We start from the raw sequence: 16461 nt of genomic DNA, 5'->3' as shown, positions 1-16461 counted from the left end.
ATAATTGTATATGGGATTGGGCCTTTTGTTTTGGGCCGAGCTAGAGTCTGCCCATAAGCCGTACGCGGGGCGTAAACCCGTTGTACGATGGGCGTAGTGACTTAATGAAACGCGGGGAGGAGAAGCGTACGCGCAGCGTACCATATGGTACGCCCAGCATACGCGGCCAGAGGAAAAACCCTAATTTTAGGGGTTTAAGGCTATATAAACCCCATTATAGCCTCCTTCCCTATTTTCCCATCAGCCTCCTCACTCTCAGAAAACCCTAGTTCGTCCCTTTCTCCTTGTTGTGTGTGTGTGTTTGATCTTTTGGGCTCTTTTTTGTGAAGAAAAGTTGGGAAGAAAAAGAAGAGAAGTGGAAGAAGGAGAACTTGAGCACCTTGAGCTCATAGATCTGGGATCATTCATTCATTTGGCATTCAAAAGAGGTATAAAGCTTCCAACTTTCCTCTTTGTAAGCTTAGATCTAAGAGTTTTTGAAAGTTGGACCTTTTAGGTCCAAAGGAAGGACCTTTATCATGCAACTTCGTTTCTGGAGCTTGGGATTGCTACCCTTGAAGCTCAAGTGCCCCCATAGCAATAAAGTTTCGATTTTTGAGGCTCTCATGAAGCCATGCATGAGATCTAGCCAGCTTCTTGGTTATAAATGGCTGTTTTTAGAAGTTTGAGCTTAAGAGCCTCTTGTAAGCCGTTAAGTAAGCAACTTTATGGTTTCAGACGTAGGATAAGACCTGGATCTAAGATTTTAGCTTCTGACCCGGATTATTAAGCACTTAATGAGACTTTGGCTTAACAGGGATGTACGGTGGGCATACAAGGAGGTACGCGCCGCGTACCAGCCAGTAGCCAGTACGTTGAGCGTACCTCGGTATACGCCCCGCGTACGCTGCCAGTTTGGGCTTCGAGCGTTTGGGCCTCGGTGTGGGCTGAGTTTGGGACTTAGGGTATTTGGGCCTTAATGGCCTTCATAATTCTGTAATATGGGCCAAAGGTTAGTATTGGGCTTGGGTAAGGCCCAATAAAGGGATTTGGGCCCAATGGAGCAAATTGGGCCATTAGTGGGCCTTAAGTGGGGCCATGGATGGGCTTAGAAAGAATTGAGGGTTTTGGGCCATGTTGTGACCCATGCCATAACAGGGGTAAAATGGTTATTTTACCCATATGAGAATCCCTATTCTGATTTAGTATTTTATTTCCCATGATAGCTGGGAAGCAGCCGGAGCAGCAGTCGGGGATTTCTTATTCAGGAGTTCAGCAGTCAGCATCACGAGGTGAGTTTGCTTCCAGTAGGAACGGATCTAAGGCCACAATGCCGGCCCGTTTAGCTAGCAGTAGTTTCCGAACTCGGTCCGATGCAGTAGTTAGTATGTTTGATGCCTTCGTGGCTCAGATAGGATTTATGTGTTATGTGTTTCGGGCTACAGCCCGATGTAGTATACAGTTTATGTGTTCATGCTAGTTGATATGTTTATGCTATGCTATGATATGCTTAGTCAGTTTTCGGACTTCGGTCCGATTCAGGGGACAAGGTCCCAGTCAGTTCCGGATTTCGGTCCGATGCAGTTAGTTCCGGACTTCCAGACTTCGGTCTGATGCAGTTTTCGGACTCCGGTTCGATACAGAGGGCAAGGCCCTGGTTAGTTCCGGACTTCAGTCCGATGAAGTGGGAAAGGCCTAGTATGTGTTTACATATTATTGTATGGTATGTGGTAGTTTGGGGGAGCTCACTAAGCTTCGTGCTTACAGTTTTAGTTTTGGTTTAAGGTACTTCAACAAGTAAAGGGAAGAGCTCGGGATGATGGCATCACACACACCACAACTTCAGTCTTTGTCCTGGGAGTTTGTTTTGATTCTTAGTTTGATTTGATACAGTTGTTTCATGACATTTTATTATGATTTGAGATATTTGACATATGGTTTTGTGATATGTTGTTTAGTATATGATTTTTATTATTATTAAAACAAAAAAAATTTGGGTCGTATTTTTGGGATGTTATATATATATATATATATATATATATATATATATATATATATATATATATATATATATATATATATATAAATGGACATTAATATTCACATTAAAATTTTGTCTGTACAACTTTATGATATTATTCATCACCGAATATATGAACAATCACATATTTAACATTCACATTAGAATTTACTAAATTACTACACACACACACACACACATATATATATATATATATATTAATTTTATAGTAGAATAACAATATAAAATTTAATATATTCATATTATAATTACTACAATACTATACATATTAAATTCATAGTAGAATAGTAACATAAAGGAGTGTTATTACGTTTTCACATTAAATAGTGTTCTCATTTGAACTTAAGCCTATATATATATATATATATATATATATATATATATATATATATATATATATATATACACACACACACACGACATTTGCCTGTTCAACGTTCATATATCCGTTTAACCAATAAAGAAGCATGACATTTAAGTGGAGAGGTGCGCTAAAACTGCACCCAAAACCGCATAGGGGAGCGGTGTTCCCCGCCTGTGTGGCAAAGAGTGCGGCCAAATCATGCCCACTCGCTCCGGTCTTACCTTATTTTTATGAAATTGGATTTGGTTTTTGCTTATACCGACACCCGAATATTGGAGGTTATTATTTCTTTATTTAAAAATGAAATTAGAAAACTATGAATTAAAAGAATATGGATAGAGATGTATTTTAAGTTTTTATCATTTACTAATCATTTTTATTTGTCGTTCAAAAAAGATTAATTTTATTTCTAATTTTTAAAAAGCTTTTCATTTGAACTCGATTATTTGATACTAGGTTATAACCCGTGGAAACCACGGTTGATATTTTTATAATTATTATGTAGATAAAAATAAAATAAAATATCAACCACTAGTAGAAAAACACCTTTTACGACGTGCAAATGCGCGTCAAGAAAGGCCCTGTCATAACGAGAGATGACACGCTTTTGCGTGTCGTCTGTAGACAACGCACATTTATGACACGCAATGCGTATCATTAAAACCCCTGTCAAGAAAAGTCATGTCATAAATGAAGATGACACACATTTTTGCGTATCGTAAATTTAAATGTTTAAAAAAATAAATTTATATATTTATTAATTTTTAAATTAAATTTGCATTTAATTTCTCATAATATAAATAAAATACCATATACAAAAAATACAATCCATTGCATAATATAAAATAAAATTTCACACTCAAAAAATAAAATAAATTGCACAAATTATAATGTCATACAAAGAATCACTCAAATGTTAAACAAAAATAATACATTGCTAACATGCGTTATACATTCCTATAAAACTAACAAATAATCATACAACTCTGTTTCTTACTGGAAACATTTCATGTTATTTGTTTCTGCCAATGCCTTGTGTGCGTACAACTTGCTTAATGTGTACTGGAAAGGAATGCCAAACATGATTACAAGTCTCCCTTAATCTTGATTACTCACCTGCTTAAGTAGAATGCTGTTGTTGAGAAGGTTACCTAGCAACAGAGAAAAACACAACACCTCTCCCACAATCACAACATCATTTACAGAAAAAGGGTTGTCAATTACTTTCATTAAGACTTTTATTCGGTCACAAAAATATTAAATAAAAGGGTGAAAAAATAACTTAATTACTTTTGATAAGTTGATCTTCCTTAGAGAAAACACAGCTAAAGCGTTGAACAAGACCCTAGGGCCTTCTTTTAATGTAAACACAATGCTCGTCTACAAAATTGAAGCAGTAAAATAAAATTTGAATGTTGTTTGGGTAGTTTATATATGATTTGATAATTTGATGAAAAATACAATAAAATAAATTATCTTTTTTATTACCTTATGGGGATTGTCAATTCCTGGGATTATAGGTTCTCTTGCTAGTATTAGAAAACGAGTTATGTTATCTAAATCATCCTGAACATTCAATATAACAATTGTAAGACAAAAGGAGAAATGTATATTTGAAAAATACTATGAGATATGATTTTTTTAATGTTATCAATCCATAAATTAAGCGCAACAAATAGTTACCTATCTTTTTTAAACACTTTTATGGGGGTATAATGACCGAAATGCCATTGTATTTATATACATGTTTACAAATATAACTTTAATAACTAGGTGACACCTGGATTGTTTGTGCTAGAATATCAAGCCCAATTTTAGCAGCCCGAGAACTTGCAATTGCTCCAGTCTCTCATATGGATTCTGAGGCTACAATCTGTTAAAAAAACTACTAACAATTTTCAAAAAAAGAAAAAAAAACACAATATTAAAAGTTTAAACGCAGAATTAGCAACATAGGTTCATTTATTTGTTTATTATAGCACACTACTTCATTGATCAAGTTCATGTGTCATCAACATAACTCTACTAAATCACAAACTAGCACTTACTTTCTTACAATTTTACAAAATAACCAATGACATTGATTTTGGTCTACACAGTTCTCCAATTTTGTCTAATTTATACATCTAACTCATACTTGAAAAAACAAAATCTGTATAAAACTGATAGTTGTCCTGTGCTTAAGTAGTTCCAACCACATCTTATGTCTCAATTAACACCAATTTATGTTGCATTATTTCTTGGACCATACATAATAAGTTTTAGTTAAATAAGTTCAATTCCATTGATCACTTAATTTAGCAAACTGATAGTTGTCCTGTGCTAAAGTAGTTTTAATAGAATCTTCCCTTACAGCTCCATGGTACAACACCGTTGACAAAATCAGGACTTGTAACTGCAGAAATAGGGGACCCATTGGCCTCACCGTTTTGCTTTTTGACATTTGGGCCTATGCCATTTTTACTCATTACTTCAGCAACCATGAAGGGTGTAATGATTTGTGTATCCTATTTATATGCACACAAGCATGCTAGTATATGAACTTGTTCTACTGTAAACAAGAAAAATGTAGTATTTTATATGGATAAGATAGTTAGAGCAATTATATTCAGAGGAATGTAATTCTCGTTGATTGAAATGACAAATTACAGGGACAAAAATTCTCTTTACAGATAAAACGATTGCCCTCTATAGCTCTATGTCTAAAACTAAATCAAAGAAGAGATTTAAGAAAGAATGTGTACCTGGGAAAACAAAGGGGTGATCAAATGCTTTAATAGATAGCATATATGGATCTTCATTCCAACTATCAGAAAGTTCCTCAGCAAAAGTGATGAGCACCAAATGACTCGAATCCATAGATGTCAAGAATACTAATTTATCTCCCTGACATGTGTTTCCATGTAGAAAGTGACTTGTTGATTTGTTCCACTAACCAATCAAACAAAAAAGAATATATCGATTTTGCCAATGCATCCCTTGCGTCAATCACCTGAAATAATTCATAATATTTTTTTATACTTATTATTATACATACAGATGTTTGTATTTATTAATTTTATTACCTGGGATAGGGTTAGCTTTTTAATAAATTTTTCACCACGAACTTGCATTTCCCTAGAGGACAAAGCAAGCTGTAGTTGCTCAATCCGACACCCAAGCAATTTAGCAACAATTTGAAGAGCTGCCGTTGACATTATATGTTACTAAATGAAAAAAGAAATATGCCTTAATGGATAAAAGATCTAAAGTATGAACCCCAAATAGTATGCATTACCTTCATCAACCACATGGTTTTCATCATCAACAAGTGAAAATGTTACATTTCCCAGCCATAAAACTATTGCAAGCATTTCACAAACGTTTTCTTGGTTCTCTTTGCTGACATGAACAACATACAAAGCATCTTGAAGTAAAGAAATTTTGTGAAAATGAAAACATAAAGAAGTGTAAGATTGTTGATTATTCATATTTTTGGGTGTACTACCATTGCAATACGAAATTGTTCAAATTGCATTGACTCATAAGTAGACTGTTGACTGCTAAGTAGACTGCTGCTGCTAAACCTTTGGTTATAATGTGACAATTTTGTAGATATGTTATATGACTAAAGAAATGTGTGAGTTTTGATAAATGAAACATGTTTTTCACTTGAAAGTATTGATGGTTTAATGGCCAAATCCCACTTAATGTTGTTACTATTTTCACCATTGGTTTTTGACACAATCCTTGTGGTCAAAGTTTGACCAATTTTGAAGTTGCTGAAAGGATCTTCTAGAATGTTGTCATCATTTGCCTATTGACATGTGATGAAATTACAAATCTGTTGTAGAAAAATGTAAAAATTGAGTTTATAATGCAAGATAGACTTTACCTATGTGATATGTATCCTTCTATGTAAACTAGAGCCAAATTTTAGCTTAAGTTCATGAGTAATCTTTCAGTTGTTAAAGAATCTAGAAGAGACATGATAGATGCAATCACCCTACAAAAAAAAAAGAATATATTTATCATAAAAAAAGGGTATTTTTGAAAATGAGATTTCTTAAATAGAGTTGAATAAAAATACTTGCCAAATAATTCTCCTTCACAATTTCCTCTATTGCATTTACAGTTTGATTCACTTCCAAATCCTTGAAAGCTGACTATTTGCGCATCTGAAAGACAAAAGGAAACCAAGGACTATAGAAAAAGAAGAAAACGCCACTTAAGAATTAATAAGAATAAGAATAACCTTTTTGGGATTGAACCGCATTGACTTAAACCGGTTATCGATCGAGATAATTCATTAAAACGTTAAATAATAACCAATTAACTCAAAACCTCAATCAACGCAAACATATTCATAAAAAGAAACAAAAATTATCAATGATCTAAGCATAGTATGTTATTTAATGGAAGAATAACCTAAAAAAATACGAACCTGAGATAGAGATTGGGCTGATTGACCATGGTCGATCTAGTAGCCACCAGCAACGCGGTTTTGATTTTTCTTCTTGATCGCGACCATGACGATTTAGTACCCACAATTGCTCCAACATTGCAGGTTGGGGGGAGGTTCATGATAGAGGGAAGGAAGAATGGGAGAAGGAGTTGTGGTCGGAGGTGCGTGGTGTGAGGGTCTACCCAACGGTGGATGGCCTTGCTCAGTCCACCAACAGTGTCTCAATCTCCGGTTGTCGAACAAGAACCAGGCGTACAGAGAAAGCTGGCCAGAAATTGGAGAGAATATGTGGAGAAGTTACGGGAACAAGCGACGAAGATGCGAAGCTGTGAGAGGATCGTGCTGGAGATGGGATATTAGAGAGCAGATGTGGAGAAGTGAAGCAGTGGAGGTTTGAGAATCGAGAGAGAAGAAAGAAAGAAACGGGTTTTCCACAGGGATGAGCTAGGGTTTTCAGCTGGTGGAAACAAAGCGGGGTTTTTAATTTTTGGGATTTCATATCCCTTCTTGAGATGCAACGCGCGTTTCATTAAAATTTATAAAGCGGCATGGTTAGACGACACACATTTTGTTTAAGGTTCCCTCCGTGTGTTTTTTATTAGACACTAATTTTAGGGCACGCAAAAATGCATGTCCTCTATGCATTATATTTTGGAAAACTGACATCAATTTATAGGGCACGCACAAATGTGTGTCCTCTATCAGTGCGTGTCATTGATTGCACGTCGTAAAAGGTTGTTTTTCTAGTAGTGAACAAAAAATGTAGCATAATTTTGATAGTAAGAAAACATTAAATATTAGAAAATTAAAAAATAAACATAATAGTTTACATAAATGATATAAATAACCCTAATTATAAATTGACATAACCAATAAAAAAATGAAGACATAAAAAAATAAACTAAAATTATCATGATTACATTTCATGTTTGAAACATGTGTAGTAGGTGAATTTCGATGTACCGATGTAGTAGAATATTTTTGGATTTTTTTTAATTTTTGGAATTTTCTCCTCTTTAACATGCATATTGATTTATGAATCTGCAAAATTATGGTATTTAATTAAAAATATAAATATAAATATATGTGTTATGAATATTTATGTTTTAATGATTGTTGGTGAATTGGTTCACTAAGTGTAATGCATTGACTTGTTGACTAAATCAATCTTGATGAATATTAAACAAGTAAAGAAGATGTAGAGTACACACTTGTTTACATTTATACAAGATTTAAAGTGAAGGCAAATTGAGTTCGAAATTAAATTGAAATCGCAACAACATGATCTCCGACTTGAACTGATATTGGAACCAAAATTAGTATCGGAATGTAATTGGCATCGGACCGAAAATGACTTCAAAAGATGAATTGATCTCGAAGTGAAATTGGTCTCGGATTGAAATTGGTTTTGGAACAAAATTGATCTCAAACTTGATTATGATGTGAATTCGATTTAGTAATTGGAACTGATTATGATGTGAATGTATTTTCGTAACAAAAGTGGTTACTGTTCAGTTGTGATTTATCGCAACTCCTTGGAACACAACACACTGGAACTTTCGCATTGAAAAGCATGTTACTGTTCAATTGTCATTGACCATAACTCGTTGGAACGCTATGCATCGTAAATTTCGCATCAGATCACATCGAAACTATTCACTTTGGATCGCATCGAAATGATCCACATAGGATCGCATCGGAACGAATCGCAACAAGGTTGTGTTGGAACACGTGTTATTCGGTGTTATGTCCAATGTTTAAAATGCCAGTTTTGTGTCAGGTTTGACTGTTGGTGGATATCCGTTGGTTAAACTAATTATCCAATGGTTAAAAGCCCGCTTTGTGTCAGTTTTGAATGTTGTAACTTTCATGTGATGGTTTTCAACCAAGTGACATATTTAAGCAAATTCTAGGCAAAGATTTTAAGTGGAGATGTTACAATATGTTGAAGAACACAACAGACAAAAACATATCTTTTTTTTTGTTCTCAAACTTTGAAGTATTATCCAATTGAGGATTTAGGAGTAGCACCCAAATACTTCATTTTGAAAGTGTCAATCATGATACTTTCAAATCTTGAATCTGAGATTTCAGAATTGACAAAGGTTGTTTTTTTACTGACGAAAGAAAATGGTGTTGAACCAAAGGTCAAATCTTATGGGATATGCTTGAAGACTGGGCACCTAATAGACATATGCCCAATATTACAAGAATACACAGAAGCTTTCTAGGGAATAGGAGGTTATCAAGCACAAAAAAGACAGTTTGATCAGCTGCACAACAATCAAGCTTAGGGAGGATTCCAGAAAAATTTTCAACAAAGACCCTAACAGAACTTTTAGCAAAGAAATCAGTACCAACATCCACATGGATTTCAACAACAATCTTTTAAGCAAAATCAACATCATCCTAATTTTCAGCAACCACCTGTTCAACAGCAAGCTAGCATTTCCAGCATGTCTCTAGAAGAAATTGTTAAAAGTCTTGCTACCAGTACCCATGCTTTTCAGAATGAGACAAAATCTAGTATCAATAATCTGGAGCATCAAGTATCATAACTCGCGGACTCTATGAGCAAACTAGAGGCACAAGCGTAAGGAAAGTTATCATCTCAGTCTGAGAAAACCCAAAGCACAACGCTTGTGTTGTTACTCTCGAAAGTGGTTAAAACTACAAGGGACTAGATCAGCAAGAATATGAGGAAGAAGAGATTGTAGTTGAGCAAGCATCTGAAATGACAAAAGACTTATAGAAAAAAGACAAGCCTACAGAAGCTGAAGTAAATATTACTCCTCTCCTCTTTTTCCCTCAACACTAAAAAACACGAAAAATAAAGAGAAGGAGGACAGAGAGATCATGGACTTCTTTAGAAAAGTTGAGGTAAACATACCACTTCTAGATGCTATAAAATAGCTACACCGAATGTCAAATTTCTTAAAGAACTATGTACTTATAAATGAAAACTAAAAGGTAATGAAATAGTTAAGGTTACCAAAACGTTTCATCTATTTTACAAAAAAGTTTACCCCCCAAATACTAAGATCTAGGAGTAGTCATTGTTCATTGCAAGTTGGTGAATCTTTGAGTGCCATGTGCCATGATGGACTTAGGATCCTCAACAAATGTTTTACCTTATTTAGTTTTTAAAAATATTGGGGTATGTCCATTAAAAAGAATAGGTGTTATCATTCAGTTGGCTAATCGTTCACTAGTACACCCAAAAGGTGTACTGGAGGACATTTTGGTCCAAGTGAATGAGCTGATATTCCCAATTGATTTTTACCTCTTAGATATGGAATAGGACGACTCACCGAATTCTAGTTCTATTCTTTTGGGGAAACCACTTTTGAAAACTTCAAGAACTAAAATAGATGTTTATGTTGGTACCCTTTCCATGGAATTTGATGGTGAAGTTATCGACATTAATATGTATCATGCAATGCGTTATCCGGATGATGTTTTTGCTCTTAATTTCATAGATGTAATCAAACCATTAACTGCTAAATATTTTAAGATTACTAAGTCAGAGTCACTAGCTTTAGTACTCCAAAAAAAATCAGTTAATGTAGCTCAGGTTTTATCAGAAAAATATGTTCTTAACAAGCAAGTGCAAGAAATGGCAGCTCACATGGACCAGCAGAAGAAAATCAGGCATGATAATTAGATTATGAAGTTACCTGATTGTAACTCCACACTTTTTCCTTCTGTAGTGTAAGAACCCATGTTGTAGTTGAAGACTCTACCAGAACATCTGCAATATTCGTTACTTGGAGAAGAAGAAACAATGCAAGTTATTATATCCAAAAAGCTTTCAGAAAAAGAAGAATTTGAACTGATTGGGTTTCTGAAGTGGTATAAGAACTTGATTACGTGCACTATAACTGATATATAAAAGGACTTTAGCCATCTTTGTGCATGCATAAAATACTGATGGAAGAATATTTTAAGCCCTCACGAGAAGTCCAACGAATGTCGAACCCTTCGACGATGGAAGTGGTTAAGAAGGAAATAATGAAACTTTTGGATGTTGGAATGATGTAACTGATATCTAAAAGCAAATGGGTCAGTCCAATTCAAGTCGTATTGAAGAAAGTTGGAGTGAAAGTGGTTGAAAATGAAGAAAGATCGTTAGTCCCTACTCGAGTTCAAAAATGATGGCGTGTCTGAATCAGCTATAGGAAATTAAACGCTGCCACCCAATAGGATCACTTTCCACTTCCGTTCATCGATGAGATGTTGGAAAGGCTTGCTGGAAAGTCACATTACTGTTGTCTATATGGATTCTCATGCTTTAAATAGATTCTAGTTCCTCCATAAGATCAAAAGAAAACAACTTTCACTTATCCATTCAGAACTTTCGCTTACCGACGCATGCCCTTTGGACTCTGCAATGCACCTGCCACCTCCCAAAGGTGTATGGTAAGTATTTTTTTCTGAGTATGTAGAAATTTACATAGAAGTATTTATGGACGAATCTACTGTTGATGGAGATTCCTTTGACATCTGTCTTAAAAACCTCATAAAAATTCTTTAAAGATGCGTTGAAACTTATATGGTCTTAAACTTTGAAAAGTTTCATTTTATGGTCGACCAAGGTCTGATTTTGGGTCATGTAGTGTCAAAAAGAGGTTTAGAAGTAGACAGAGCTAAATTGATATTATCAGAGGCTTACCTTACCCGAAGAGTGTTCGGGAAGTGTGTTCTTTTCTTGGCATGCAGGATTTTATAGGGGGTTTATTAAAGACTTTTCAAAGATCACAGTACCTATGTGCCAACTTCTACAAAAAGATCAAGAGTTTGATTTTAATGAATATTGCAAAAAGGCTTTTGACTTGCTAAAATATCTACTCACTTCAGGTCCTATTATTCAGCCACTAGATTGAGTTTGCCTTCTGAGATTATGTGTGACATGAGCAATTTTGTTGTTGGAGTTGTACTGGGACAAAGGAAATCTTGGGTCCCTCGTGTTACTTACTACGCCTCAAAAACCGTGGACAGTACGCAAGCAAATTATTCAACCATAGAAAAGAGCAGTTGTCCATTGTTTTTGCTCTGGAGAAATTCAAACAATACTTGTTGGGGATGAAAGTCATAATTTTTTCTAACCACGTAGCCATTCGATATCTTCTCGCCAAGAAAGATCCAAAGCAAGGACTAATCAGATGGATTTTGTTGCTACATGAATTCGACATAGAGATCAGAGACAAGAGTGGGAAAGAAAATCTGTTAGCTAATCATCTGAGCAGACTAATCCCACCTGAAGACCCGACACCGATCCACAAAACTTTTCATAATGAGCATCTTTTTGCTATTCAGAGTCCACCATGGTTTGTTGATATAGTGAATTATTTTGTGTCCAAAGAACTCCCACCTGACCTCACTCGAGCTCAGAAATAAGATAAAGGAGGAGGCGAAATGATAAATTTGGGACGAGCCCTATTTATGGAAATACTACGTTGATCAAGTTATTAGAAGATGTGTGCCCCAATACAAAGTTAAATCAATTCGAAATTTTGGTCGTACTAAATCTTGTGGAAGACATTATGGTCCACAACGAACTACACAGAAGGACATGGACAATGGTCTTTATTGGCCCCACATTTTTCGTAACACGTTCCTATTTTGCAAAACTTGTGACCAGGGCCAAATGACTGGGACTTTAACTTCTCATAATCAGATGTCACTTACTCTGATCTCAGTATGCTAAATCTTTGATGTTTGGGGAATAGATTTCATTAGTCCATTTCCCCCTCTCTGTAGGTATGTGTACATCTTGCTAGTTGTGGACTAAATGTCAAAGTGGGTTGAAGTGAAGGCTACACAGAAAGATGACGCGAATGTTGTGGTTGGTTTCATTAAAACAAATATTTTTGCTAGGTCGGGACACCAAAGGCCATCATTAGTAACCAGGGAACGCATTTTTGCAACCGCACCCTCGAGGCAGTTTTGAAGAAATATGGTGTTGCACATCAGCTGTCAACAACTTATCACCTATAAAACTAACAGGAAAGCTGAAGATTCTAAACAAAATATCAAAGGTATTATCTAAAAAAACCATCAATCCAATCTATAGAGAGAGATAATACCAGTCTGATACAATATAGATAAAAAGAAAGATAATTTTTGAGAATGAATTTTATTAACATAAAGGATTCAATATATAATTACAAAGAATGACATATAAAAGGAATACAAATTAACACATAATAATATCCTAAGATAGAGGGTTGAATATATTGAATAAATATAGTTGATTACAATCAAGAAGGACTGGAGTATTTGATTGGATATTGCATTATTTTGCATTATTGGCTCACTGGACAACATACAAAATTGCAATCAGAATGTCGCCTTATCGAATAGTTTTTGGAAAACCGTGTCGACTTTCTGTAACGATCCAAAAATTTGTTTGTTAACAATGTTAGTTTTGCGTTACTCGATTATCTATTCTAGTAAGACGAATTCATTTTATTATTATTATGAAATAAAATAATAAATATAAAAGGATTTTAAGTAATATATTAAAGAGTTAATATATATATATATATATATATATATATATATATATATATATATATATATATATATATATATATATATATATATATAAATTAGTTAGTTAACTAAAAGGTGGAAACATTTAAGATATATATAATTTATTTACAAGTTATAAAAGTTTAGGGGGGGAATTTTGGAAAATATGAAACTTTAGAATAAAATATAAATGGGTGATTATGGTTTAATGGAGAGAAGCTGAGGGACCATTAGTGTAACTTGATAATTACATTCAATTTAAACGTCTGTTGATTCATTTGATTCTTGCCGACGGTTACGATCCTTAAGAACATAAAAGTGGTTGCTCCTCTCCGGTTAGGCACTTAGGCTGTTGCATACATGAGTGTGTGAGAGGTAGAGGGAGATAATTGTGGGAGAAAGAGAGGCGTGGAGTTTCCTGATTTTCCTTCCAGCAAGAGATTGGGTCACGGGAATCAATCGATGTCTGGACATTCAAAAAATTAAGAAGTTAATGAGGTTTAAACAGTTCTCATATCCAAAAAATTAAGGTTTGGACATTCATCACATACGCCCAGTGTACGCTAGAGTATGCCTAACATACTCACTCAAACTCGCGTTCTCATTTAATGAGCCAAGTGACCAAATTGCAATAAAATTCCACTTTTGGTCAAGATTAAAATTTACCTGAATAATGAATGTTACAATTCTACCCTACTTAAATTAGATTTCATCCTCGAAATCGCTCCCTACTACACCCCAGACCGTTCGGACAATCCTTCTAGAATCTCGATACGAACTAAGAAGACGACTCACATACCCTAAATAATAATGAATCCTTGATCCACTAACTTTAAACAAAGAAGAATAACCATCACTCCTCTGCCTAATATTCAGAAAACCAATACCTTGTCTGACTCCCAAGCAGACAAAACCATCTCGGACCACAATCAACATGACTTCATTTCGCAACCCGAATCATATAGAGATTATCTCGTTGATGCCACTGGAAAACACAACCTCTAACTACTAGCTGATGTTGAACCTTCCGCCCGAAAACAAGGCGACTCCCAACACAAGTCTCAGCTAAATAACCGCTATGGTGAAACACGAACAACTACAACATATTCCTCAAACTCCCTTTAACCACTTTGAAATCAAGGCATCTTACAACATATTCCTCAAACTCCTTTTAACCACTTTGAAATCAAGGCATCTTATAAAAAACACTTGAGAGACCACTCGGAAACCCACCGCTGCCAACAAACAACCTAATAACTTGAGAATATTCAATTGCAATGACTATCTTTCTCTCATTAACAATAAGACCCAACTTCCGGTGAGAACCACACAGTCGGGTACTCTCAAAACTACAACCACAACCCAACTTCATCAATATACTTCCCGAAACTCTAAGCTTCAGAAACCATACTTAAAACACACCGCTCGTGAATTCCAACCATTCCTAAATCTGGAAGTTGTGCCCAAAAACTTTAAATACACACTTGATTTCTTTACAAGTCATCACTAACCCACTGCTCTCATGAGCATAATGATGGTATGCCCAAGAATTTCACGTTGCATCCAAATCCCTTATCCACTCAGGTGTACATTCCCCTGAAAAATCACTTGAGACATTCACAACAAACTTCATGACTCAAGATTTCAAAATCGATACTCAACATTGGTAACCAAACTCCAAATAAACAGCCAGCAAGCAAACGGGGTTCATAATGCAACACCCTGCAAGAGACTTCTGATGCACAACTATTACTCCCAACAACCTTAAACTTCCCATATGATCCAAACCAGCTGGTCACTGAGTATCCCTACTCCCACAATGCAATAACACCCCAACATTCCAAGAAGACTAACAATCCAAGACCTAAGAGTCTCAATTAAATGAATGCCGGGTCCTATACATGAATCATACAACTACTGGTTCACAATACATTGTGACACCCTCAAGCCACTAAATGATAAGCTCACGATACTATACCGATATTTCCGTCATCCCATTATTGGCCTGAACACTCACAACCAGCACCATAAGGGCCTAAAGATACCCAATAATCAATCCATCGACTTGCGGGAACCCAATCAACATCCCTCTCAATGCTAACCAAACTCAAACATAGTCATACTTATATCACACACAATTCCTTTCACACTACAGGCAACTGCCAATGCAAAATTGGGCAAAAACATGGTCACACACAACCATCGAATGAGATCGGCGGTTGCACGCTTGTTCAATTCAAGGGATGCAAAACAATTAAGAACCATGCCAATAACTCGAGCCAAATGTTCTCATGTGATCTTACTCAGTCTACATAAATACCCAAGGGAAACACATAATCAACCCTAGTTCTACTGCACTCTTCCTTCATCACAACCTTACCCATAGGGCGTGGTACCAGAAGATCTTTCCGGAACGACACACCTCAACTGCTAATAGAAACATCCTCATGAAAGGTCGAAACTAGGATACCATTCATTGATTGTAACTGAAAAGATCCTACTAATACACAACTAACACAATAAAAGCTTCCAAAGTTAAGCAGAATGATGACAAAACCCTGGTCGGGTCAATCCAGATACTAACCCTACCGATGTGACATGCTAAAATTGGATTCTACTCAGATCTAAAGCCACACCTGAAAAACTAAACAACGTTGTCCCAACATACGAACTTCCAATAACCAAGGACATCTGCAAAAATCGAGCCTACTATGAACAACAATTCCACAACGAACCATTAAGGGTACCCATATCCAGAAATCAAAATATACACGGTACAAATTTTAACAATGGGTTGGTGCATCCATTGAACTCCAACTGATATAGTTCGAAATTTATGAAGAACCACTTCCATTGACGATGAATGAATAGATCAATGGTCGAGAGTGCATTAAAAACTAATCCATTGATCCAATGCACTACTTGACAAAACCCATGAGAAACTAAACATACCAAACCCGAAAACTAATTGACCAGCCAACGTCTGTCTATCCTAGAATATAGATATCAACCTATACAACAAGTTGACAATTTCCTCAGCTATTGATACTCAACCCGAGTGACCTAAAAGCCTCTTGACCTGATCCTCGATGTTCTCGA

This window comes from Lactuca saligna, chromosome 9 (assembly GCF_052625555.1).
Source record: "Lactuca saligna cultivar CGN05327 chromosome 9, ASM5262555v1, whole genome shotgun sequence".
NCBI classification, from domain to species: domain Eukaryota; kingdom Viridiplantae; phylum Streptophyta; class Magnoliopsida; order Asterales; family Asteraceae; genus Lactuca; species Lactuca saligna.
Note: the sequence above shows the minus strand (reverse complement) of the source record.